This window comes from Anopheles funestus, chromosome 3RL (assembly GCF_943734845.2).
Source record: "Anopheles funestus chromosome 3RL, idAnoFuneDA-416_04, whole genome shotgun sequence".
Taxonomy (NCBI): Eukaryota; Metazoa; Arthropoda; class Insecta; order Diptera; family Culicidae; genus Anopheles; species Anopheles funestus.
Window position 1 is genome coordinate 57095716 of NC_064599.1, and position 23296 is coordinate 57119011.

The window sequence follows — 23296 nt, forward strand, 5'->3', positions numbered from 1 at the left end:
GGGTGTGTTTGCTTTTCAATACTTTAATTTTTCTTATGAAATAGGAACCAACATTACGCGTGCTTATATATGAGATCAGACCCCTCGGTCTGGTTTCTATTCTATCAAGACGAAACGGAAAGTGATTTAAGTTTATGAATTCGATACTTCCGCCAGAAGTATTTGCTGGAATGGTTGTGTATGTCAGAGTGTTTTACTCCCTTTTATAACGAGTTTTTAAAACGTTACTCTACAGCGGTGTTGCCTCATGAGTTAGTGATCACCAGTAACTCACACGAAATCAAGCTAATTAAAATCGATTAATTCTGCAAGCTCGTGCTCGTAAGCTAGGTAGTTGCCGCGTGACTCCACTCGACAGGTAGCTCCAATTCGCAATATAGAGCATCTGATAAGCTCTCTCAAAATGCGCTTTTAGATACATATAGTACTACGTTGGAATAAATATAAGCCTCCTTTTCTAACTCCGCGTAGAAGATCTACCAAACATGAACGAAATATATCTATAACCACCCACTATTCTCCAACCAGTACAAAGAAAAATCTAAACCAAGTTTGTTCTTGGCCTAACTACTGTAAATCTACACACAGTACCAAATCAATCCAATCACTGAACAGCACACATACCCAGCACGGAACCCATGAGCTGTCCCAAAAGCGATTACCTACCGCCAGACAAACGATCGACATTCGGCTCTTCAAATTAACTCTTCACGCATGAGAACTCGCACCAACTCTACCCGGACAGAGGGACAAAATGGAATAAAGTAAGCACACACCACTCGATAAATTCTACACAGCCCATAGAATGGCTCGTGCCGACCAAAAACCGATCGCGGAACTATCGGAAAGTTTGGTCAACCGTGCAGAGACCCGGAACAATGGGTCCTGATGCAATTGAATGTCGCCGTACCACTACACGTGTGCGAGCACATCGCTTCAAGGTTTGTTAAACGCTTTCCTTCGCTTGTCGAATATTACAATTCAAGCGAGCTACCCTGAGAGTCCCCGCCCGACCAGTTTCATACATCGGGAGAAGTTCATAAAAGTTATTGTCATTCGTTGTTTTTTTTGTTACCAATATGGAGCTGATAAAAAAACAATGCTTGTGCATTGGGTTTACTTTTCAATCACTTTCCATTCCACCAGTTTTTCGAAACGATCACCAACGCTTAATGTGGACCGTCTGGTGTCACCCTGCTGGCCCTTTGCTTGGTGGTCTGGAACAGTTTTGTGTGTTAATGATATGAGAGCCCATGAGAGGGAACCCAGAAGCCTTCATAAATTATATTGAACCCTTTGTTGGTACTACCTTATATCTTTAGCATAAAAACAGGCGCGCACATACACACACACATCCGATTTTATGCGTTCCGAGGGAAGCGTTTGTCCGGAAACCGGATGGTACACCGTTCAGCCACGGTTGATTGCACCTAGTGGGCTTCCCTTCGGTTTTCCGTACTCGAAAAAACTATTTTAAAAACGGCCTCACTCGCACAATGTTCCTCAGTGTCTATCTATCATCGTCGACATTGTCATCGGTCGGTATCATCCATAACTTCCACTACCTACCCACTCGAGCAGTCACTGTCGCTCGGACTACACCTTCTGCTGATGACAGTTGCGTTTTGATGGCAAATCCGACATCCGACGGTGGTAGTGGAAAGCGTTAGCGGCTTTCATTTAAATGTTGTTCCCTTCATTGCACAATGGCGTAAAAAATGGAATACTCTAAACTGAGAAAGCCCACGGGAACATACAGCTCCCCCCCCAACAAAAAGGCCCGGAAGCCTTAACCGATTGGTTCACGGTCTCGGGTTGTGCCTGGAAGTTAGGCTAACCCTCCAACACGCCGGTGTAGTTTACAATTTCCAAACACGTTCATCACATTGATTGCACTTTTTATTTTTCGCTCCCGAACGTCAGTCCAGTTTTTCCTACACTCCGAATCGCAAGGAATGGAAGGACATTAGAGAACGCGCGTACTTGCGCCCTTACTACACCAACATCACAAACATGGTTTCCTTCTCCGACTGTTTCCCCTTTTTGCTAAGAGAAGTTAAAAATGTGCTTCATTGGAAGTTTAGCTAAACGAAATAAAAAAAACCATGCTGGGATGTATTTTTTTATTTATTCCATTCCATTCTACGATTTTTTCTGACACTCCGTTTTTCTTATCACTGACAACTGAACGACATTTGTGCGACGCGAGCAATGGTTGCATACTAAACGAATACGGCCAACCGAAGGCATAACGATGATTTCCACGATGATTCCCGCTTCTCTCTGTGCGACGGGGAAGGAGTTTTGATTTTGATCACGGAACAGACCCACAGCCCAACGCAAAAAAAACGGTAGCCCACCCCGCCAACGTGTCTTAATTGTTGTATTTTATCAACGTTTTAAGCCAACCAACTGAGGCAATCGTGCGACCGCCGTTGTATACTAACGTTTTCATAACCTTCAAACTTATACACCAACAAAAAAAAGATTGGTCTTTGGCTGTGCTTTTTGCTTCATCCATTCTCGACAGGCTCGTTCGTACACGAGCATTATGATGAAATTATTTTTAATGCCATTCTCGTTAACTTTCCGTTTCTACTTAGCTAGACGGACACCAAAAACGTTCTAAGCCTTTTTTAAAGAATTGCTTTATATCCCAACCATTGGCATTGGTTCTACGGTGGTGACGCTTCATCATTTGCAATAACGTGATGATGTTTCCGGGATGAGACATACCAGGAGACTTCAGTATACTTGCCCCGTTACCGAAGCTTCAAGGATTCAAGAAGACCAGTACCGACACCCTCAAAATCAGTGAGCGAATTAATGTAGCGAAAAGGCAAAGATAACCCACCTCCACCTCCAGCAGAACGCATTAATACTCTTCCGACGTACAGCCTGAGGGACAAAAGTGTCAAAATTAAATGCTCTTTACCGTTTCTTTAACACGGACATGAAAAACGATGAGTAGAAGATAAAAGTGGTTTTAATATTTAATAAACTTTTTTAAAGACTGCTGTATCCACAACAATAATGTTTTATTAAATTTTGGCACGCGGTAATTTGGCTTTCAAAGGCATATTTACCACAACGGGTTATTCCATATGTCGTCCCGTTCAATTGCACTACCCAATAAACACAATCAATTTACAGCAAATTCCTACCAACTGAATAATCCAAGAATTCCTATCTCCATTCATACTCCACTGTCGTGGCCATCACTCCAAACCTACAGGGGTGGCATGTTGGGAATAATACGCTCCACTGATTTATGGATTTTAATTCGCTGTCGAAGATGGTTTCGTACGTTAAATCTATTGGACGGGACCACCTCCTTTGGTCCCGATGACCGTAAATCTTGTGTGTCGGAAAGCCACCAACAAAAGATGTTGGTAAAATGTACATCACTCCGTACGGGCGCTTGCACACATGATCCGGTGTGCGTAAGGGAGGTTTGCTGAATACAACCAGGATCTAACCAGTCACCTCAAACATATGCTCCGGGAGCATAGCTCGTTTCGAGGGACGTGAATGAATTCCTACCAAATCTCAACAGTGGGCAACACAACAACAGACAATTTCGACATCGACAACTGCATACGATGCGAGTACAATAATCGTAAACTATTTGCCTTCAGGTCCCGCTCGTCGAATACCAGACGAGGGATTTACCATCATCAACAGCGCAAATCCTTTGAAGCATGCCACTTCCAATATGCAAACGGAAGATGTCATCACCGAAATCGAATCTCGGTCGAAGACCTGGCGAAGAATTTGTAACACGTACAGGAGTATTCCTATCCGGAAGATCTGCAAAACTTCATCAGCAGTGTCAAGTAAATGATACTTGCACTGGATGCATCAGACGTCGTTTCTTCGTTTCATCTCACCTGAGAGACGGAGAACTAAGGAGAATACAATACGAACTCCGTGTGATAGAGATTACCCAGTGCGCAAATAAAATAATGTACCATTTATTAGAACAGAAAAATCTTTCCCCCGTCTTTGCTATTCCTCAAGGGAATACCTGGAAACTCCACTATAGAGAGTGGAATCTGTGAGTGCCAAAAACCAAATCCAACACTCGTCGCGTTACGCACATGTGTATGCAGCTGCGTACGTGTATAATTAATTTTCTCTCCACACTTACTGGATAATGTTTGCGTCATTTACAGCTCCGCTGCCTAGGGAGTTGTACAGGACAGAAATCACCCGGACAACGGTGCTCAAACGATGGGAGTAGTGGTGATGACGCTTTGTTATGTTTTATTTTAAAAGGCTTAATTCGTCGCACCACGCGTTGGAAAAAGGGTCAGGCAGCAGTCAGGTCCCTACCCGGTCCCCAACCCCTGATACCTGAGCGGAAATCGGAAGCGACCCAACTGGTCACCACCATTCGAAAGGTCATCGGATGTAATTTATCAACTTCACCAACAGATATACGCTACATTGCTATCGTCCTCCGTTTGGCTTCCTACTGTTTCTTTGGAGGCGATGTGCGGTTGTACCATAATTAGATGCAGTAGTATGAGTGCGGCCGTGACCGAATAGCCCTTCTTCTTACCCTTTCCCTTAAAATCTGTTTGTGGAGGGGAGATGGAGGATGGATAATTCACGATGGCTATTTAGACATCACGAGTGGGGTAGCCTTTGGCTTTGGGAAGTTTCATTCTACGGATACTAAGAACACTGCCTAGACAGGGAAATACTTTTCTGCGCGAGAATAGTTCGCTCTTTACCGGTTCGACATTTCCGCCTGCAAACAGTTTATCAACAGTCCAAGTGTTAGTCCACTGAAACCAGCTAAAGGCTGGTACGACGATACGAGAGCGTTTTCAGCGTCAAAACATGGGAAGCCATACACCGACAGTGGGGTTGCTATTGCTTTCCCGTCATTTCTCAAGAGGAATAGGTCTACGATGTAACTACACCGGAGGTCAAATCCACCCCAGAGTCCACAGTTCCACAGTCTCCATAGAAGTACACCACGTGGATGTAACAGGAGTATAAAGTTTTCGCCCAAAAAAAAAAGTAACATTCAGGTGTTTTTTAACCTATTCTACAACTGCTCGACTATTATGCACAATCAAATGCTTTTTTTTTTGAAAATATTTTTTTCCCATTCATTTGCCTTTCTTTTCCCTTTTAAGTAAAGCATGGAAGCACAACAAGGTTGAAGGTAAATAACCCGATGTGGGATGAGTAAACGGCCCCCGCCTGTTTTAAACTACACCCGAAACAGAACGCAACACAACAGTGAAGCGGACCACATTCCACATAAGCTCCAACCCGCCTTTTATACCGATTCTCTCAAACCAACCAAAAGCTGCCAGAAAGGACGATGTTACGAGTTTTACGAAGAGCATTACGTCGCGTCGTTACTCCGTAATGTGCCTGAAACAGAACCTGAAAGCTGTTCTGGCGTTTTTCCTTTCCTTTCGGTCTTTGCCTCGTTTCTGCCTTCGTACAGAAATTATGTCTATATGTCCTCTCCTCCAGGTTTCCTTCCATGGTTCTAGTCGGTTGTGCATGTGTTGGTTGCAATTTCCCCTCCTATATGTTTCATTCTAGTTTGGCCTCCGTCCCTTAAAACATGGTAGTGCATTTTATGCAACCCTCAGTTTGCTCTTGTCCGAGCACAAGGGTTGACGGCATCAAGGTTTAACCTCCATTTTCACACGTGAAAAAGAGAGAACTACCGGTTTTTGCAATTGTCATCGCATTTACGCTGTACACCACTAACACCAGCACAAATGGAACTCCGGAACACTCACAAATCGCACACGAACTTTACGACTAACCCTTCTCCCCGAGGAGTTATGCTTTCTGGATGCTTGAACCCTTTCGTTTCGGGGTGTGTGGGTTTTTTTCTTCTTCTCTCTACATGTAAGAGCAGAAACACATATCCCTTTGAAAACCAACAAGTACAGCACCACAAAGCATTCGCCGTACCATACTAACAAACGTGTGCCAGCCGACGACGACAAGGGGTGAATTTTAATTTTTGTAAGGACAGTTAGAAAGCAATGTCCGGATTCATTGGAAGGAACACAGGGGGGGGGTGGGCTGTTACCAAAGGAAAACAAGAAAAAAAACGATAAACGATCAAAATCACTCAGAGCATAATTTGGTGTGCGACCGCTGTTGAGACGTTCAACTGAAACGGATATGCATGGGTTAAGCATGAGCTTGAGCGCCATCGCCTTTCCCAACAAAACGGTGGTGGAGTGGGGAAAGGGGTTCCGATTTTCATTCAGGTTTAATTTTCACATCCGGTTCCGTTTTTCCCCTTTTTCCGTCACCCAAAAGCAAGGGTGGAGACTTTTGTATGCTGAGTACACGCAACTACACGAATTTTATGCACGTTTGCTATTTTTATATTTTTAAATTCCTTTCCCTACCGAACGTAAATCGTTTCTCCTATTCCTGGTATCATGCCGCGCAAAGGGATACATGTGCTGGAGCACAAAAAAGGCCGTTTCGTGGAGAAGTCGACGAAATTAAAAAAGCTTAAATAGAAATTCCAAACCTACGCTGGATAAGTAATTGTAGTCGCACACGGACTCTCTCCTCGTCTCCATTTTACAATCCTGGGAATGCGGAAAAGCAACAAAAAAAAAGCTGGAAACCATTTCCGGCAATTGAAACCTAATTCATAACAACATTGTCATCATCCTTGTAAGGACGAAATGGAACACTCCGCTAGCGGAATGCAAGCGGAACACACTCTCGGGGAGTGTGTTTTCGCACCTTTCTGCTATTTTCTCAGCTAATGGAATGTGTAATCTTTACATTCCACTGCAACTGCAAGGACTGCGAGTATCCCCGCCTCGAAATGATTCCCTCGAACCAGAATGGAGACAACACAAAGGATTCCTTTTTTGCGACCACAAATCATTTCGGCAAAAGGATCGGTCTTCATAAGGACGCGATGGAGGGAGCTGGTTCTCACTTTCATTGGATAACAGACGGCAGGCCTTTTCACAGTCAGCCACATTCGAACACTACACACTCTGTGTGTCTGTCCACGTTCATAAATCAAATCAATTTCACCAGGTTTCCTCCTGGTTCTGAAGGATGTTCCCCGCGTGAGGGAGAGAACATCCAACAAGCTCCAGCTTTTTGATCACCCGGCAAACACACACATATACAGCAACACACCACATTGAGGGGAGGCGAGCTTAAGGTATCCTGTCCACGGTCGGTTCAAACTACTCCCACTCCGACAGACTACAGGACACGCAACCGCGCGCTACTAATGGGACGACTAATAGCTACAACAATGCAAGGTGATGCATGAGTGGGTGAAGAGTGTTAGCAAGAAACAAAAAAAAAGTGACCAGCTCGACATCAAACGATGCAACGATTTATCATCATGCGATGCTCCCTTTTCCAGGCTGTTCGGTCGATTCAGCAGCAATCCTCACCACGTGAAATTTGCTCCAAAAACTGACACAAACATTCGTCCATAGCGCACACACATGTGTGACACCGAGCTGCTGCCGTCAATTCAACCGAGAGTTCCACCATCTTCATCACCTACACCATCACTGTGGTTGCAGGACTTTTATGGCTATCACATGTAACGGTTTGAAAAAAAACCACTCCATCCAATGGCTTCCATCTCTCTTCAAGTCAACTGCAGGCGAGGTCAAGTCGGGCGTAATTTATGAACCACAATCACCAAATCGAAGGGAGTTACTGCCGTTGCTCACTAACCAAGCGAATGCAACTAAACAACCAACTTGGATTCTCTGAAACTTTGGCAACGCGCAAGACAGCCAGAAGCTAGAGAACTTACCCAATTTTACTACTGATTGCTGTATACGAGTGAACACGACACGCTGTACGTTTGAACTGCAAATGACATCCACCGAAGAAATTACGGTGACTATAAAGCTGTTTGGGACACTCCAAACTACCGACCATCGTAAGGAATTAATTATTTTCCTCCCAGCATCAACAGAATTATCAACCCTCACACACTGTTAGCGATTACTTCAGCTCAAAACTCGCTTTGCAAGCATTTCTTTTTTTTTTTGCTGTGTGAAGATGAGAACAATTTGTGCTCGCTACAGCTAACGCTTCCACACTGTCCTGCACTTGGGACGGGATTGGGATCCATGCACGGTGATGGAAACTGAAGATTAGAGTCCCACCTTATTGTGGTAAGTGATTTCACGTTAAATCACTTCGTCATGCGGCAACAAACCGTGCCCAGAACATTGAGCTTGCTGAGACACACATCTTTTGAAGGGCAATCGACGTCAAATCGGTGACCTGGTCGATAGGTGAATGCGGGACCTAAACATCCATTAATCACGATGCCGAAACGATCAGGATATCGCATTCATGATGCGAAACGCCAACCAAGTACCAAGAAAGCACCGTGTGCTTTCGATAGTGCTTAATGTCTTTTCTTTCATTCCAAAGGACACCATTGTCCTGCGAATCTGCTTAACGGAGTCGCATCATTAAGGCAGATTAGTTCGGTGCCGTGTATTGTTAGGGGTGATGTTCTATTTGAGAGATAAAAAAAATATATCCAACATATCTGTTTGGAGGAAGAACATGATGACTATCACCCAGCTGTGCATTATCTATTTCTTGAGCACAATTTTAACACAAAATTAAAGCCGATTTAATGAAAATATATCTAAACAGCTTAAAATAGCTTTATAAATGTAAATTACAAGGAGTTATTATGTTTGTAAAGGTTCCTCAAAAGTCTATGTACATTGGAGATATCAAGTTGCTATAAAAGATGCTATAAATCTAATAGCTACAACGCAAAATAACTTTTACGCATTTTGCTAACAACTAAAATGCGCCATTGCAAGTCGCGCCAGCAGTTCTACCCTTCCTGAATTCTATCAAATACAGGAAAAAATGAAACAGTTCCAAACTGCCCGGCACCCTTCAACACAAACGTGACGCAGTAACTATGTCATCGAGGACACTAAGATAAAGGACGCGTGCCACGACGTCATCATTGTGGTACTCGCCTTCGTCCTACTCTCTGGAACGTCATTTTTCTTCCGAGATAAAACGGAACCGTGACGCTGCGAAACTTACAACCACTCCGCCCCTAAACCTCAACATTTCTCAGTTGATTGCGACATCGGTTGGGATAATTTATGCAGATAAAACCGAAGATCCTGCATTGAAATGAGATTGAGATTCGTACTGGAGGTGGTAACAAATGAATAGTAGTGCCAAAACAAAAAAATTCGAAGCAAATTGTACAAGGAAAATCCACCGCCAGGAAAGTTGGTGTGATTTGCACCCTCTATCGCTGTGTGTTGTTCCTTGCTGGTCGGCTACATACGGCTCGATAGCACGACATCAGGACCTCTTTACAAATGCAAAGACTATTCTTTTTTTGATGCCATTTTCATCCCCCCAAACCCTAGTGTAACTCAATCACACACACACACCGCATGCATTATAGCATGCAAACAATTTGCTTTATTTTCCCAGAAAATATAATCATAAGGTATCATTTCGTAAAATGTGCATGCATGCATTATGCTCGTGTGTGGGGTAACACGCAGCCGGAGCATTTGATGCTGGCCCAGTCCCATTCGCAAAGTCAAACAGAGGCTTGCAACTTTTATGAGCCCATCAACTGCATGTTGCACCACGTCACCACGTTACCACATTGCTGCTGCTGCAGCTGCACATTCGGATGAGTACACACTGCCTGTATGCATGCATGTGTGTGTGTGTGTATCAGGACAAATCTATGCAATCGGAACGATATTTTATGACACGAACACGAACCGATTTCCATCCACAATTTACGACACAGTTGTATGCAGTTCGCGTCAAATCCTTTCGCCGCTACTCGTTGTATTTGTGCGTATGTATTTATGCTTGTTTATAGTTCAACCGGTACTGTTTTTTTATTAAACCAGTCCTCACTGTTTGAATGTGTATAGCATTCGATGAACGATGTAGAAGTAAAGGGCACCCCCTAATATCAACAATCAAAACGGCCTATAAGCTGCGAAGGATATATCGCGTAGAACGCAACAGCAAACCAAAAAAAAAGAAGGAAATCAAACATAACCGTAATAAACAACTACACGATAGGATAATTGTGTGCATGTTTTTCGATGTGTTTGTGTGTGTGCTTCCGTATTATACCGCCATTTCCCCTTTATTTTTCTTCCCTTCAGGAAACTGAGTCCTTGGCGTTTGGATGGCCGGTAATTTCAACTCCCTTTTTTTTGTTTTTTTGCTTCGTCCACATTCGTCCTTTGTGGCAATGAATGTACACTCACACACACACACATATTTATATACGACATCTGGCCAAGGTTATACACGCACACATTGTAAAACGACGTGCTGCATCGATGGAACGGTCAAAACAGAACGGAAACCCGCCGTACCAACACACAACACAAAACGGAGCACAAAGGAACCTAACGCACACCACCCGCACACCATAATTCTTTCGCGCCGTAATCTACGCTTTTGCTTTTGTCGTTGTACGGGGGAACGATTTCAAGAATTACATGCACTCGAACGCCGCCGCTGGGGAGAAGAGTTTTTTTTTGTTGTTGAGAAACCTTTATTTTTTGTTTCCTTCCCCGTTTGAAGTTTACGGAAGGGAGAAACTATGTCGAGGGACCCTCAAAAACAGGGAAGCACAGGGAAAGAATGTTACGAAAGGTATATACACACACCTATAGGCTGTATTTAAAAGGATTCCTTTCAGGTCTCCGGTTTAAATGTCTTAAAAACGCAACGAATCGGGAGCAGAACCATTGCCAGACAGCAGATGTTCTTGGCTTGGTTCAGCCTGGTTCTCGCTTTAGAATGAGCCGGCTGTCCCGGAGGCTTGTGTGTGCGAATAAACGGTGAAACACTTATCCCTCCATATGACGTGTTCTCCATGCTGACACACGTTTTTGACAAGCAAAACCGTTTTTTTTTTGTTCATCCTCTTTTCAAGCCAGTAAAGCTAGCAGAAAAACCCATGCCTCACAAGACCGGGAATTACTCACGAGTCAGAAGCATCCGGACAGGCTTCTTCGGTGCGATTTAAAGGGACCTTTAACCGAGACCTTCCGTCACTGAGCCATGCACACGGTGTGCGAATTGGGTCATTTACCCTTGGCAACGAGGGAACGAACGAACGCAGGCTGCAGAAACAGCTGTCAGGATATTAGGCCAGCGCCGGAACCGTCACCACCTTTGACAGGGAACGAAGGAACGTAGCAAAACGGAATATGTCCACCTTGGGCCCATACCTCGTTTTGGGGTTGAACGAAGAAGGGATGAAAAAAATGGGACGGTGACGTGGAGTTCATGAACAGCCACACGCTTTGTCGATTAATCAGCATCGGATCAACTTACTCCCGCACCTTTCCTCCTGTCGACCAGTAAGTCGCATTCTTTTATATGTAGAACAAAAGCCTTCATCCTTCCTTATGATCGTTCTTGCGACGAAGGTATGTTTTATCCGAACGCAACCTTTTTTTTTCTCACTCGCAACCACATCACAATCATTTCCACCTTCCAGCGTAATGCGCCCTCACACACACACACACACATACAGTCGGGATATTTTTATGATTGGGGTGCGCTAGAACACTCTTTATCAGGACCTTTATGCACTCCATTAATTCGATTTGCTCCGTGCGACTGAACCTCGCACCAAACCGGCTCCGATAGCGATACGAGGTATAGACACAACTATACACGGGTGGTAATAAATATACAACTACGCACCTTTGCTGATAGTAAGTTTATCTATTCAACCTTAAGAAGAAAAAGTTGCGCAAATACATGTAGTCTTCGAGATACACGGTACCTCTTATACACGGATTCAAAGATACGCGAGATTTAAAATTTGACAGCTCATTGATTTTATAGCAGAAAATTTAAGCAAAATTTTACTCAATCAAATGATTGTTAAGTCTTGGGATTGTAAAGGTAAACAACAACAAAAAACTAGGCTGGTAGAGGCAACGATGAAATTCTATTTTTACCATCAATTCATCAATTCACTGACCGAATCGGATTTTTTATTTTTGAAAGAGATGCAAATTATGTTGTAACGAGTTTTAAGTCATCCTAAAGGACTTGTTTTCATTTATGAAATCAGTTTATCATGAATCCATTTCTATCAAATTCGTAAACTATCATTCAGTCTTCATTTCTTAAATGTTGTACTGAAAGTGGTCTAATTCCTCCAAAAAAATGAAACTTCGTCTAATGGTAGCTTGGCGTCTAATGGTGTTGTAGCATTTTATAAAATTTATTTAACAAACAAGTCAAGTAATGTGATTAACCATGTAATATTAATAATAGATCATTAGGATAAAAAAACGTTGCGGTTACATAAGGAAGCATCCGTGATTGTGTTAGTTTTCTAACCACTCCATTGTTCATTTATTCATTTTATTTCCCACCTCTCTTTAATATACTAACACTAAACAAATAATTATATGATTCTGCATTTATATTTATTTTCACCTGTGTAATCGGTATAATATGTATAACGCTTGTGTATTGTTGTGGATTTGTCCTTCGAAATTCACTTTCTACCAGGATCGGGAACACCTTTCCTATAGCACTCCCCCCCCACACTAGCAGCTGATGAATATTTGTGATGGAGCGAGAAGCAGCAAATGTCGATGACGTGAAAAATCTGACAAATAATATACCCCCGGCTTTTTGGGGGAGACATTCGCTACACGCTCACACCACCCGTCCCAACGCACCAACAAATAACGTTTTGGTCGTGCGTTATCAAATATTAACCTCTACATGGTACCCAGGAACCTCCTGCTTTTTCGAACATCATTACGACCGGTTCGATTATTCTCGTGCCGTATTTAATGCACCTTTTACCGGAAAGAAGGCTCACACCCTTACCCTTATTTTTCCGATCAACATTATCAAGCCTTCACACACGATTGCATGCACATACGCATGTGTACGTACGTTTATCTGGGGGTGACCCAACGTAGCTCCCTTTCGCAGGTGGTTCACCAACCCGGAAGGGATACTGTCCCCGGTGTACAGGATCGAACAGAATAAAAAGAAAAAATCATAACACCGGAACCGGAAAGACAACCTTAGTTCCTTGCTCTACCCAAACCCACAGCCCGGGATAGCACGTAATAAAACCATGGGTTATTTCTCATACTGCCAGCATAAAAAACAGCGGGCATATTGTTGAGAGAGAAAAAAAATGTACGAGAGGTTTATCAATTTACGATGCACCCTCGCTTCCACGGGTGTGGACACAATTTTGTGGGGTATGGGAGAACGATGAAATTTAAAACCTTTCTTCCGCCAACGATGAAACCGCAACTGTGACGTATCTTGCCGATCGGAAATCGGGAACGTTTCGATGGCCATTCAAATAGAGCGTTCCCTCTGCCAATCAAGCGAACGAAACCGAAAAGCAAAGGCAAACGTTTTGGGTAATTTTTTCTCTTCTTTTTGTTGTTGTCACGCAAAGGATGTCAGTACCAGTGAAGAGCACAAAAAAGGAAACTTGTGGTAATTTACTGCACGTGAGAGAATGTCCCCGTCATCTTCTTCCCGGGGGTTTTGGAACGAGACTTGAAAAAAGGTATCTCTTCAAAATATCATTACAGCATGCGACAGTTGCTAAACCTAAAATCCCAAGATCCCAAGCAAGGCAAGTGTGTGTGTGTGGGTGTGCGTAAAAAAGGAGTTCCTCTCCGATCCCCAAGAATCGCTCCTGAAGCGATCAATGCACTTCCGCATACAAATGCCTAATTAAGCAAGATGGCAGAGTATACATTCGCTCTAGTTGCTGTAGGACGTTTATTTTTTTTGCGCCATAACAAAGACACTTTGCCCATCTTTCAAGAGTTTATCTTCCGATTATCAGCATGGTACGATTTTGCTTCTGTCGGTTTTGTGGCGAATAAAAAGTTTCTTTGTACCACAAAGTGCTGGAAACTTGAGATAATTTGATTATAATTCAATTCGCACCAAAAAACTTTGCCTATGCCGGTAAACCGGTTGGAAAATATAAAAAAAGAACCTAAATTTCACAGTTACAGCGCTGTAAGTTTAAGATTTCTTTTTCAAAGTTAATCATAACCGATGCACGTCTATGAAATTAAGGAAAATTAGAAAATAAATCATTTTCTAAGGGTCTCGCACATAATTTATGGTACAATATCAAGAAGATTTAATTTAAAGCAATGAGAAAAATAATCTACAATGCAAAACAAATGTGCAACGGTCTAGTCGTTACAAGGACTAACTATTTTGAAAATATTTTGAAAAAGGAAAACGATGAAGGACGAAAGTATTTCGTCCACATACAAGTATTTTGAACCAGATTTCACCAGACAACAAATAATTTAAAATATGTTGCACAATCTATTTATTCTTTCCATTCTCATTCTCTTCACCTTTCCAAGATGTTTATCTTTGTTTTGTTTCACCCAATATATGTATATGCAACGGAACAAACACACACCCACCGCGGTAGTAGCGCTCAATCGCTTACCCCCGAAAATGCCGGTTCCTTGTTTCTCAGCTTCAAAACCTATTTTTACACAAAGAAATCCACCTTCGGATTTGTAGCATTCCTTCCTGCAAGGCGAATCGTGCCAGCAAAAACCGCATGTCGGAACACGTGTTGCCCAACACCGCTACTACCCCCCAAAAAAAAATACAAACCAAACGTTTCGTTGTGTGACGACGATAAATGACGATAGCGAACGAAACACAAACAAAAAAAACGCCAACATTCGGAATGACCGAATGATGACTGACTTGGGCGCGAGCACACACACAAGACTCGCAAATAAAAAAAGGGAAAAGAAAAGCAACAAAAAAACGTTTTTGGAAAATCTTTAACGAGAAAATTATTCGCAGCTTTCGCGTATACTATTCACCCTTCCTGCGTACTCTCTTCCATCCTTCTCGATGGCTGCCAAAAAGGCATCCCTCGAATGAAGGGTGGCTTTAGCGGGAGAAAACTCACGAAACAAAAGCAGGATCATAAAATGCAGAGAAATCCACTTCCATCTTAGCCCGAAACCGATTCCTTGCCGGCGCTATAATCGGAGTTTCCACGAAGTTTTCCTTCCCAATCCCCAGCGTGTCGGAGAAAAGCCATTGCACTCACGGAATCCGCAAAAAAACATCCCTCCATCTGCAAAACTGCACACAGAAGGGCACACAGAACTCATTCAACATTGCCATCGTCCGTTAATACAGTTTTTTTTTTGGTTTGTAATTTCTCTTTTCAAATCCTCCACTCTGTGTTCTCAACTCGACGGAAAAGTCACCCACGATCATCACGCGAAGCTTAAAAACGAACCAAAAATACATACATCAGCAGACGTAAACATTTCACCGTGTGACCCTTTTCTGGTCTGCTGGTGTATGCTGCTTCTTCCATGGTAAGAAATCGCACAGTTTTATGAAACGGATCAGCCAGGTCGAAAGGACGAATGAATCATTTGACTCGCGCCCCATTCAACTCCCTCCCCCTGGAACACACCCTTCGTGAAGTTCTTTTGTAATTTCCATCTACCCGAATCGACCACAAACCAAGAAAAAACCTTGCGTCGAATTATTCAATTTCCTCTTGACAATATGTTGAATGAGCAGTTCTTCTGTTTTCAAGCACCATCATCATCATCATCGGCATCAGAAGCCAGCATCCGGTGCTTACCGTTACAGCAGCGATGTCCTCGTATAAGGAAAAACTCGTGCAGAGCCCTTATACCCACCATCCCCGGGTCTGGGAAAAGGGAAAATAAGGGTGGATAGAAGAAGCAAGAAAAAAAAGACAAAACGACCAATCGATATTTTACCATCGCTTTCATTCTAACACTCATTCCTGCTGCAACTTGCACCGTTCAGCGAATATCCTTGAAGAACCTACTATACACTCTGCTTCACCTTTTCTCCACTTCTTTGATTTTTTTTAGTAACCCAAAGGAAACACGATGGTGTGGCAATATCGCAATGGGTTCTCTTCGCCACCAGAACGCCACCAGAGGGCCAGTGCACTTTGCAACAAACGACAAGTGACCGAATACAAAAGGATGCAAACAGAAAGGATACACTCTCGTCGTTCGGTGGAGACCGACAACCGTGCCGTATCATGCCGCTACACATCGCCCTGTTCACTCGCACTCAGCTGTTTGATGAACCCGGGCCTAATGCTGACAAGTGCAACCCTCTTTTGTTCCGAAGTGCCAAAGGATGCTGATGGTGCTTCGCCGGTGGCACCAAGTGTACCGAGCCGGTTGGGAAAAAGAAAGGCATCGAATCAATACTGCGACCACTAAGATTGTGACACTTAGTTGCTAATAAGGAAGAACATAAAACAAGCCCAATAAGGCGTTGGAATGGTTTTCGCTGAAAAGCTGCCATGTTTGAAACTCTATGTTTTACATCATCAATTTATCGAAAATTGTGTTGAAGTTGTACTAAAATTTATTGAAGAGTTATATGAACTGAGACATTAAATTTACATTAAACGCGCAAAAACATAACAACAGAAATAGAATTCCTTGCAAAACATTCGTTCTTTTTTTCTCGCAAACAAAATGTGCACAATTATCACCCTGATTTCGAACTTCTAAACGATCTCACCTAATAAAACACTAACCAAAGCCTCAAACAACTTCATCGGCAGCACCTCGAAACACGTGTTAATCAAATCAAAGCCCAAAACATACTCTCGCCTTAATTGCCTCTCTTTTTCTCTCTTTCTTCAACAATTTATAGCTCTCGCTATTCTTACCTTTGCTTTCCCACGTCGCATTTCCCCGAAAATATCATGGATCCGATTTTTCCCCCTCACCAAACAAAAAAAAGCACGAACAAGTTCACCTTAATCTTGAACAGGGCCAAAGCTTTATAGATCGAAAATCAACCTTAATTTCGTTTCCCGAGGTGTGTATGCAATAAAAAAAAATCTCCAACAAGTCCTCAGCCCAAAGCAAAAGCTCTTAAATTTTTGGTGCTCGTTGGCACGTGGTTTTCGGTATGTTTGTAGGTTTTATTTGCTCCCACCGCCGGGCCATGCATTCGTCATTCCGATAAACAGTGACGCGACATACTCTACTCTCCGTCACTTGCAGTAAACCTATTCCACATGCCACCAAATCGCTCCAAATGTCCAGTAGTGACCGTTTTTCGATATTTCGTGCTACTTCCTCGGGATTCCTCCATTTTCCCCACCCGCGGGGGGTGCCATGGGCCGCGCGACAAGGGTGAACGAAAGGCCAATAATTACCATCGGAGGAAGCCAAATGTATGTGCATACAGAGTAGCAGAGCACGGGTTCGAGCGTAAACCTCGCTCGGAACGAAAGCACCAATGCCAAATAAAGCAAGCGGGATAGAGTGTAGCCAAGTTCGGCCAACGGCCACAAAAACCGTTTCTTCGCGTTGATCCGAAACTAAAAAGAAATTACATTAAAGCCAACGGTCGGGTGTGAGTGCCAATGTTACGCGTGCCACATCAAACCGGGCCCCCGGTGGAATCGAAACGGAATGCGTTGTGGTGCGATTTATGAAGTTGCCTGATTGGACTGGCTTCGTGTTATTTTGATTTTTATCATTATCAGCAAGCATAAAGTTTCCTCGTGGAGGGGATTAAATATTTCTATGCCCGCTACATATCGCACCGCAAGGTAAAGGGCAGAAATGCGAGAGGGCAAAGTACCTGAAATCCCGCAATAATTAGCAGTGTAAACCCAAACCGATAGCTATGGCCTAGGAGCGCTCACATCACATGGATAATTCGGATCTAAAATTCTTGCATATTTTCTTTTCCATCGATCAAACCGGGATCTTCACATATGATCGAGGGATGCGGAACCTCAAACCTACCAACATTGGTGTGTGAGAAAGAGCACGAAACAGAGACATAAAACCTTTTTGTGTGCATACACCGACACTATCGTAAACATATACCGAGCGCAGATCGTAGTCCACACGGTCTTAAAAATCATGCGGATGGAGCCAGCATGCTGTCGGGCAGGGTTGTCTCAGCTTAATATAAAAACAATGAAACACAAATCTCGAAGATTAGTGGCAAAACTTTTTGGCTGTTTTATAAAAAAAATAACTGCCGATGCATTGGAAACTATTTTCATTGCGTTTCATTTACTATATTGTTTTCCATGCGTTTATTACTATCATAATAAATTATATTTTAAAAGTATACACAGATTTTTTTAAAAATATTCAGAACATTTACAAGCTGTTCTTTTATATTTTATTATTTATTTTTATTATTATTATTATTGTTATTATTATTATTATTATTATTATTTATTATCGGTTCAAGTAATTTCACCATCTTGTAGACCAACTCTTAAACCAAAAACTCTACTTGGTTCATTAAGCTTAAATTCACCAGCTCATAACAGACAACCCACAGCTGTTCCCACCAAAACTACACAGTGGTATTTTCTCACCGAGAATATTCGGTTAAACTGTCGATAATGAGGCATGGCTGAAGTGTTAATACATAGCCTGGGAATTGAAATTGTTAGAGATGTTTAGTGAATAAAGTACTAACAAATGTTTAACTAAATTTTGATCATGTTAATATTTCAAATAGTAGCATTCAAGTCACATAGCTAGTCAAATAGTCATAAAATGTTATATACAATAAGACGTAATACGAAAAAATATTTAAATTTCTACGCAACAATTTACGAAACCTAATAAAAATTGCAAACCTAATCAAAATGGCATTAACATGTAAACAAAGTAGAACAACCCTGCACTTCAGCTAGAATCGCACAAAACAGAACACATGTGCGCGCTACCGTTTCTACCCATTTGCCATACCATTCATTACCCCATTACGTGTTCAACCAGCAACATATGGAGGCTTAAAAGCGAACAAGAAACATTAACCCTGCCGCATTTTCACAATGCAAAACAAAACAACAAGAAAGAGAGAAAAAAAACTCCATAATGTTCCGCTACGATCGGGCGAGCACCAACGCCCCGAATTGTTTGTACAAAATACGAGCGCGCCCCATACACATGGGGGATGCATCCCCCCCTTCGAGTTGGCTTACAAACACACACACGTACACTCCACCCTGTTACAATAGGATAAAGGTAAAACAATACACATTTGCACACGGGGGTGTCCAAGAGCAGACGAGACTGACTGCTGATCATTCGAATGATTTATCCGATTTTAATGACATGTTCGAATATCAAACTCAAACAGATTGCATGAAAAAAAAATAGATAGCATGACAACTGTATGAGTAATTCTTTTGTGTAGGATCGCATACTATTCCCTATCAACCCTTCGTTGTATAGGGCTTGGATACGCAGCTCACACTCTGTTGCATATTGCAGCATGAATGGACCCGGTCCCAAACGATGTGCACTCGTGTATGTATGCTACGCTGATGCGGAATAGCAACGAAAACGTAACAACGAAACCTACTCAACACTTCCAAACCTAGACCCAACTTCATCATTCCAATCCAGGGGGAGAGAGTGGTTTAAAAAAAAAGAAGTTCAATAACAATAGAACAACCGAGTGTTACACGACGTAACTGGTCCACATACGTCACACACGCGGACGTCAAATTGTCAAGCGTGGTAACCATAATGCTTCCACCAAAGTTACCTTTATCCTTTTATTTGATCCATTTTGTCCATGTTGTGTGCCTTGGTAAATAGGCACATGTAAACTGGTAACATTTGTTTTTTTTCTTCTCCCTGCTTTTTTTCTATCAAGCTTAATGCAAGTCTGCTCACAAACACGCACACAACAACGAACATTTTCCCGTGCCGCATACCAACAGCAACAAACGCACACTATTTCCTTTTAAGCTTAGCAATGTACATTATGACACACGCAACATACATTCAACAGCTTCGCCTAGGCTACGGGTATTTCGAATTACTTTTGTTACCATCTCCTGGGGACTTTACGCGTATCACTCTTTCAGGGAAAACAGATGTTCACTGGATGGTTTCTGAGGATCCCGTATTTATGACGATAGGCAGACAGACAGACAGACGAAAAAGGAAAAAAAAGGATCATGACCCCCTTGCTCGATCCCTGCGTAGGTTCGCTACGCTACTCCGCACACGATCGGTGCTTGATGTGGTCTTTACCACATGTCCTTCCGGAGCCTCGAAAACATTCTGAAACTATCATCATAATGCGATCGTAGCGAAACCGTGGCCCATGCATCCAGGAGACAACAAAACCCAAACCAGAAACGTCCGTTGACGAGATCCTAAAACGCGATCATGGCAGCAGATGGTGTTGCTACTGTATTGGGCGCTACTGCGGTTTTATATGGCTGATTGTTGGGTACGTGTCTTTTTCGTGTATGGTCTGTCATGCATACAATTCTACCATTCTCATATCAAATGAGAACGAGTTTGATACGATCGTGGACGCCTGCATCGACGTGGGGGAACCCTCACAAACAGCTCAAGCAGGAGAGCACTTAAGGATACTTGGGCCTGGCGGTGTGTGAACTAAGTGCCAGTAGTAGTGTCACAACATTACCATAATAACTGTAGCCCTTTCGCACAGCGAGAGGTAAATGACACCACCCTGACGGAAAAAAAACGGTTCGTTGCAGGAGACCTGAACGAAACAAAAAAGCAAGGGAAATTCTTTCCCAGTGCATTGATTAGGCTCGGGAACGGTAACGTATGATGATATCGCCCAAAGGGGTCTTTAAACTCAAGTGTGAATTTATGGCACATGTGTTCAAGCCCGTCTTCTGTCTTAATAATTCCCATTGCCATATGGGAACCGCTTAGTTGGTAATAAAAATTGCAAAAAAAAACCCGAAACGCAACAATATTACCATATTCATTAGCTAATGACACGATTATGAAAATTCTTACAAATGAATAAGTTAAACAAAAGTATGCGCTAGATGAGATAAAATAAGGAATATTATTTTTATGTAAATCCGAAACCACTACATGCTGAAACACTAAACAATTTTTACTTCAATCGATGGAAATTTAATAAACTCTCCATGACACAGCATTAATGAAGGAGTAAACAAAATAATATTATTTCTTCCAAACCTCTGTTTCTACTGCCGCATCCTCCCAACAGGGGATTTGGTTTCATTTTCTACTTCAGTTCTTTCGCTGTTGCAAAAAAAAAACACCGCACAAATCAGTGATCACAACGAAGAACAGTGAAAACAAAAAGAAGAAAAAAAAGCATCAGAAAATAAAAACAAAAACACATCAAGAAAGCTATTTAAAACTGCAATAAAATCGCAACAAAGTGTACCGAACCTTTTGCCACTGTTCGCCGACTCCCAGCAGACACCGTACGGTGCTGCAGTGATGCCGCTGCACAAGACGCAGAGCGATGTGAATCTTAGAATTCCCAGCTGTCTTTCATCTTCGCGCGCATTCTCATCGCTGTGAGCTTCGTATGTGAGGGCGAGGAAACAAACAGATTAAACTGCCTAAAGAACGCGCCGCAACCGCATAAAACTCCAAAAGTTCGCTCGTGTACCGCAAGTTTGGGACAGGATATGCGCGCACGCTTACAGGGAGTTAGCAATGGAATGGAAAACAGCAAAACAGGAAAATAACGGCCCTCTTTAAAAGCCGAGCTGGAGGCATCGGTGGACCAACGTACACTTGGAGAATGAATTAATGATTAGCACCAGCCGAAGGACTCTTGTCCTTGTTACGCGAACAACGACACGAGACACTGTTGGGCGGGTAACGAAGAAACAGATGGGATGATGGGAAGCAAACTAACCTCCCCTAACCGTAATGTCAATCGTCTTTAGTCGTTTGAACCCTTCGGTCCAAGCACCACAACGGACAGCTATTCAAATTATGCGTAAATTAATGAAAAATATGTATACCACAGTTCGCTTTTCAGCCAGTTCCAGTACCAACTTTTCTTTCTTTTAATACCTATACCACAGTGAACCAACTGTTGTACGTTGCAGCAAACCATTGGGAAATTCATCCCCCCAATATAAGTAACTTACGCAAGAGAATATCGATGTTAAATCGGATTGCATACAGCAGCAACTCCAAACATGCAAACAGGAATGTGCGATGTAGTAGAATACATGAAGGACTATCTCATTGTCATCCAAAGGGATGTATTCGCTATTCGCCAGATTCCACCCACAACGGGAGGGTCAATATCCCGTGGCTGTTTCCGCGTTTCCTCGCGATTCCCGCTCTCACTCTCTATTCACACATCCGGCAGCCATTATGATTCGTGCCGCTTGTGATTAGTTTTCGGCAAAGGAAACTGAGGGATGATTCGTCATACACACACACCGAAAAAAAAACGACCAAGCACAACTTCTGGAGAGGATAGCATGGGCCCTTCTGGGCAACATTTTGCAAGCCAACCAATGTACACACGCACACTAGAGCACGTCGAAAAACATGGGCAGGTTTAACATTCTTGCACCCTTCAAAAAAAAAAATAAAAGGACGCTATTCTTCCTGGGCCATGGATTCAGCAATGTGGACGAATTCTTTCGTTTTCCATTCATGCAACGTTTGCTGAAGCATGGGCCCGGTTATTGTGCTTGCCCTTTAAAAAGAAAGACTAAAAGGGCAACCGGCGGAACCTCTTAGTGTTTGAAATATGTTTACAGATTTGTTGACGACCGGTGCTCTATCCATTTTATGCAGAAACCTTGTACAAATGTGTGTAATTGATTCTGTTTGTATATTCAAAAGTTGACTAAATTAAATTCAATATCCCTTTTGATTGTTGGGGAAGGATTTGCTTTGTTCGTTTAATTCTATACAATGACTTAATAGACCAAAGGGAAATCTAATCACCATCAAGAAGCCGTAATACTTGGAACTATAATAATAATATTTAGTATTTATCTTTTAATACTAATTAGACAAGAATGTAAGATAGCATCTGTTCAAAAATAGTGCAGGTCCTAGACAGGAAATTCTATTCTCAGCTCCTTACGAAGGAATTGACGAGTGACATTGAATTTACTCAGAATACGTGGTGTGATGTTCTTATATTCCAGAACCTAAATCAAAGTTGTTAAAATTTTCATTTTTTTGTAATTATTAAAACAAAAACAGAGTTTTGAAATCGAACTCTAGTTTTGCAAGACATGGCGAAACATCAGCAATGGAACGTCCTTTAACAGAAGAAGAAGTTTCAGCTATTCCAAATAGAATAGATCTTGGGATTTTCCAATTATAGACACTCAATAACCTAATAATTTTGGTGGAAGTCTTTAAAGGTTGTTCATTACGAGCCATTGATAAATTCCAGCTATTCGTGTCTTAGC

At 42.4% G+C, this 23296-nt stretch overlaps 1 protein-coding gene across 3 annotated transcripts in view; it reads right to left on the minus strand.

Moving 5' to 3' along the window:
• LOC125770250 (RNA-binding protein 24-B-like) overlaps positions 1-23296 on the minus strand; it is a 45014-nt gene that overhangs the window by 14477 nt on the left and 7241 nt on the right. The gene's annotated exons all lie outside the window — the stretch shown is intronic.